This window comes from Passer montanus, unplaced genomic scaffold (assembly GCF_014805655.1).
Source record: "Passer montanus isolate IOZ18808 unplaced genomic scaffold, ASM1480565v1 scaffold300, whole genome shotgun sequence".
NCBI lineage: Eukaryota > Metazoa > Chordata > Aves > Passeriformes > Passeridae > Passer > Passer montanus.
Genome location: NW_024367709.1, coordinates 47,806 through 53,494, shown reverse-complemented (window position 1 = coordinate 53,494; position 5,689 = coordinate 47,806).

The window sequence follows — 5,689 nt, the reverse complement described above, 5'->3', positions numbered from 1 at the left end:
TAAATGTGTATGGAGTTGTATAGTGGTGTAATTCTATTCGTTGAGTTCTTGGTATTAGAGATACTGAAATGTTTTGTATTTATATGTGTGCTGTATGCTTGTTGTGATACGCAATAAATTAAGTTGTTAATTTTCCATTGATCTTTGTGTATAGTGAGAGTTTGTAGAGGTTTGCAATAAATTAGTTTTTGTTAATGGAGGTATATATTTGTATGTTAGTCCACCTGCAAACTTCATTAAGGAGCAAAGGCGAGTATCACTGATGTGTAGTACTCTCAGTATCCAAAAAACATGTGAGTGTTTGTCTGGCAATACCTATGGGAACCAAGACAAGACAACAGTACTGTGGCAGAGAGAATAGGGACAGGCGGTCGGAAGATTTCGGGCTGTCACGGAAACCTGATAGGGCCTCCCTCACCTGACTCCCAGAGATAAGAAGATAGCCGCAGGACAAAAGGCCAAGAATGTAAACCCCCACTAACACGGCCTCCACCCAGTCTCCTTACTAACCATATAAGGTAAAAGTCAAACCCCAGAAGGTAGGAGGAGGACCAAGGGTATATATACCGAGGAGAAAACCAATAAAGGGCCTTTGGACCGTCTATCACATTGATGTCTGTGTGTCCTTAGCCCTAACGGCCCAAAAGGCATTGGGTCGTCGTGCTGCATTTCCTTGGAACCAGGTCGCCACAACAGTTTTTAAATAGTGTGTTGTAACAACCAAATAAATGACTTTTTTAACTTTAACTGAGATCTCTATAGTTGTATGATGTCAGCGCTGGTATAAGAAATGCCATTTGTCAACTGCGATGGATGTCTTGTAATTTGTGCTGCACAAAGCCATGAGCAGATGTAAATGCTGGAGGATTTGGGCCATGAAAATCTCCGGCCATGTCCAGCACATGCCCCACTTGCACACAGGCTGGGCAAGGGAAGCGTGGATTTGGGACGGCAGCAGAGCCACATGCTGGCTCAGAACTCGCTGCAAAGGCCTGCTGGCTTAGAGAAAGATCAAGTATATATTTTATATATTTTATTTATTAAAGTCTATATGTTAAAGCATCTATTAAGTAGTTTATTTTGGGAATCCTTAAAATCAGAGGGTTTTGGGAAAGCTGCTCCTCAGTGAAATGGATTTCTAGCCTAGAGGAGTATAAAATTAAAAAAGAAGACTTTGGACAGTGCCATTGCCAGAGGCCCAGGCTGTTAGAAGGAGGAAGGGATCATCCCCTTCATTGTCTGTAGCTGATATCCTCGTAAGTAATAAGCAGCAACTTTCGGGGCTCCTGGGCAACGAGATGGGAAATCATTTATCTAAAACAGAATGGGACATCTTTTACCAGCTTGAGACAATTTTACAGGATAAAGTGTAGCTCTGATATTTTATGGAAAATACTTTTCTAGGATTTTTCCTCTCCTGAGAGCTGAGGGCCTCAGGAAAGAAATGTAAACAATAACTATCTGCTGCTGTGGAATGCAACAGGTGCATCTTCCATTGGTCCATGTGGATTGTTTTCAACTGATGACCAATCACAGCCACCTGTGCCAAGGCTGTGAGCAGTCACAGGATTTTGTTATGCATTCTATTCTATTCTTGGTCTTTGTAGCCGTCTGATCTTTCTTTTCTCTCTGTTCTTTTAGTATAGTTTTAATATAGCATTTTAATATAATATATAACATAATAAATCAGCCTTCTGAGAAAAATGGAGTCAAGCCTGGTGTCCCCACACTTGGAGCATTCACCGAACAATAAAGGACATTCAGACGTCTGAAAACATGAACGAGAAGTCTTGTTAATCTGGGAAAAAGTGAATATGGTTTGACCTTAGCACAATGCCAAGGCCTCCATGACGAGTATATTTCCAAAAGGGTTGCTGTGAGATGTGACCCAGGAACAGAACAAAGCAGGTTTCCATTCGGGGATGGAGGGAAAAACACAACACTTTAATAATCTACAACACAGAAACATAAGGGAAAAAAAAGAAAAAAAAAGTTCTCTGGGAATCTCCTGCTTTTAACCCCCGTGTGTTCTCAGAGGCGTATCTAGACTCTTAGTGGCCACATCAAATGCCAATTTTGAATTTGGCCACTGATTGGCCGGACTTAGACTTTCCTAGAAACACATTTCCGGCCAATCCACGACAAAAGTGAATACTCAAAATACAGACTTGAAATCTGCTTTTAATTTGATTTTTGGGACCACATAAAATGGAAAATTTACAATCTAGTCTCTCTCTCAAACTGGAAGAGACATTGGTCAAACAAATGCCTGTCTCAAGAGCTTTAATGGAGAGTTTTAAACAGAATGATTGTCCCCGACCTCCCCCCTCCGGCCCGCAAGGAACCCAGGCCGGGCATCCCCATCTGAACGGGGCACCGGCGGCTCGGGGCGGGCGGCCGCTCTGTTTAACGGCAGAGCTTGGGCTGGGAAAAGCGATGCCCACTCCTCTATGGACTCACTTCATCATTTGAGCTATGCCGCTCCAGTCCGCAGACCATGAAACAAAAAGGGAAAAAGCACCACTTGCAAGAATGCCCAGTGCATGCAGTGAAACGAGGAAAAAAATGCACCCTTACAAGACCCCAGACCATGTAACTAAAATGGAAAAATAAGGACGCTTGCACAACTTTGCAGAATGCGCACAAAAAGGAGAATGAAATGACACTTGCACAAGTTCTCTGACTGTACAGCAAAACAGGGGGAAAAAAACGGGACACCTGCACAAATCCACAGATGGTACAAGAGAAAGGAAGAAAAAGTGACACCTCCATGTGTCTGCGGAGTCTACAACCGCAGAGAAAAAGAAAAGGATGCCTGCACACACCCTGCTGGGCAAGAGACACCCCATTTTTTGCTCAGGCTCTTGGCAGGAGCTTTACCAAACATATGGCATTTTTATGCCATTTTTGTTTCAATAGACACCTGGGTAACGATTGTGGGTCACGCTGACCTGCAATAGCCTGGTCATAGACATGAATGTACGGGGCGCATTTTCTGCACCTTTCTGGGAACAAGAGGAATCCTGCCTCCGCCTGTGAGGAATTCAGCCTGGCAACAAATAGCTCCTTTCTGGTTTGCCTTTTGTCTTTTTTTCTTTTGGACAGCAGCGCTTTGTAACATCAGCTGAGCCTGCCTCCAGCTCGGCTGATGGGACCCTGTCAGCAAAGGTAGTGCAGGAAGCCTGGAGAGGAGGCAGCGGTGCTTGAGCGAGCCCCCCCCCCCCCACACGGGGCCCCCGCCCCGCCCCGGGCGCCCCCTGGCGGCTGCCCATGGCGCCCCGCCCGCCCCGCGCAGGGGCGCTCCCTGCCCATGGCGCCGCCCAGCGGCAGCCGCCCCTCCCTGCAGGCCCGGGCCAGGGATCGGGCCCTGCTGCCCGTGCCCTCACTCGGCTCCCTTCTTTCCAGGGGCAGAGAAGGCTGCAAAGGAAGCCTTTTCCAGCTGTGTCCCTCTGCTTGACTTTGTGGGGCCAAAAGTCTCCCCTGAAGGTGGCCCTATTGCATCCATGAGTGCTGGTGCAAGAAAAGATCCCTTCTTTCTCCCACCAGCTGTCATTACTGCCTCAAAAGCACCGCCCAGCTCTGCAAGGAGAAACAGCCTGTGGCACACGGGTGCCATCCCTGCCCAGCTGGGGCTCTCTCGCCCAGCAGAAGCCGCAGCAGCACCAGCCGCAGCAGCAGCAGCAGAAGGGCTTTCCTTGGCTTCAGCTGGAAAGCCAGAAGCCTCTGTAAATCGGCAGGTTCCCAGGCTGCATCAGCTCCTGACAATGGGTGAATCCTGCTAGCTCTGACCATTTCCCAAAGGTTAGAAAGGCAGCAACACAGACATATATGCAGAGCACCCAGCATCCAATACATGTGTAAAACTGTGGGGGTTTGCGTGGCGTTATTAGGGCCGTCATGCAGACAGTGTCCCCTCCACAGCTTGTGTGCCATGCTGTTGCTGGGCCAGCCTCGTCCCCAAGCTGTCACCCTCAGCCTCATTCTCTGGCTGCTGTTGCATCTCAAAGCACAGGTGCCCAAGTTCCTGACTTCCAGCTCTCAGGCTAGAGCACCAGCGCGTGCTGTTGCACATGGCTGAATGATCTGAGTCCACCGTGCTGGCAGAAATCACTTTTGCTGAGAACATAGCACGTAGATAGTAGAGGAAAAAGGTGGTTGGAAACTCTTGGGGTGGGGCAGCCTGCTAGAGCTTTCTGTTGCTTTGCTTTGAGGAAACGGCAGTGTTTTGTGAATGGTGGGCAGAAAACGGTATGCATGGCTCTGGGGACTGTTTTGTAAGCAGTGCATGATTGAAACTATCCCCTGATCTCTTAACCTAGTGGAAATTAAGGCCACCCAGGAACATTTTAATGCTTTGGCATTATGAGACCAGTAAGGCACAAATATTGGGTCTGTAGATCCAAAGGTATTCCTCATCTAATCAGGCATTCCTTGAGAATTGTCCTGACTTTCAGTCTGACAGGCAGAGGGAATTTGCATCAGGACAACATGCAGCCTCCCAGATGTCACATGTGGCGTCTGACCAGCTGCTCTCTCCACTCCACTTGCTGGGCTCATGCCAGAGGTGGTCGTGGGGCTGGGAAACACCTGGACTTGTGTAGAGCCCTTCCCAAATGCTACCACGGCTGCAAAAGCAGGCAAACAAGAAAAGCCCAGATCTTTCTCCATTCTTTGTAGTTTTTAAGTGAGACCTGGTGGTTTTTCCAGGCACTGGCTGTCCATGCTCAAGAAGGTATTCTTAGGAGGGAGAAGAAAAACCTGGTTTCAAAGGCAGAGGAGAGGAGGGCGAAGGAAGCTTCCAAACTTTGGAAGGCTTGTGGTTGCTCTGTTTTCCTGAGCCTGCCTTCCTAAGGTGTGCCCACCAGCGGAGTGATTTGGTCTCTGCCTCATGACTCCCTTTTGGGTGGGACTTGCCCATTTTGGTGCACTGCTTTCCTCCCCCCACCAGCTTCTACATTGTCCCACATTGGGATGGAAGGTTCTTTTGCTTCTTTCTGTGTGTCCATTAGAGTCAGATGCCTGTGACTCCCAGATGCATACTGCAGGGAAGCTGCCAGAAGTGAGGCACAGGCCCCCAAGGCTTCTTTGAGGCGCCCTAACTGTGCAGCAGCAGTGTGCTGTGTGTGCAGCACGTTGGCTCCTTGGCTTTTTCTCCCCACTTAGCTATCATTCTTCTTTCAGCAAGCCCTACAGTTTGCTGGTTGATGTTAGCCATGCAGCAAAGGGGTGGGAATGACAGCATTCCAATGGAGGGAATTCTCCAGGATATTAGCAAAGCATGATTTCATCCACAGCATTTAAGCAGGTGTTCTTGGTTTTAGTCAGAAGCGCTGCTGGCCAAAAGGGCACGTTGCCTTTGCTTTCCTCACATGCTGGCTCCTTCTCAGAGTTCAGCTTGGCATACAGGGTGTATGGGCTTGGTGCCTGTTTTGTGTTACTCTAGGATCCTTGGAGCTGCGGGTTATGGACTGCAAGGGGTTTTGTGCTGCTTTGGGGCAGAGGAGAATTTTCCGGGCTTTTCTTTTGTGTGAGCCCTAGAGCAGGTTTGGTTGCTATGCATGAATTCACAGAGCAAGCCAGAGCGGCTGCTATTGTGATGTCAGCAGAGAGCTGCCACGTCACAGAGTTGTCAGCAGGAGGTTTTCATGGTGCCCGCAAGGCATCAGCGTGCCGAGTAGATCTTGGAGTG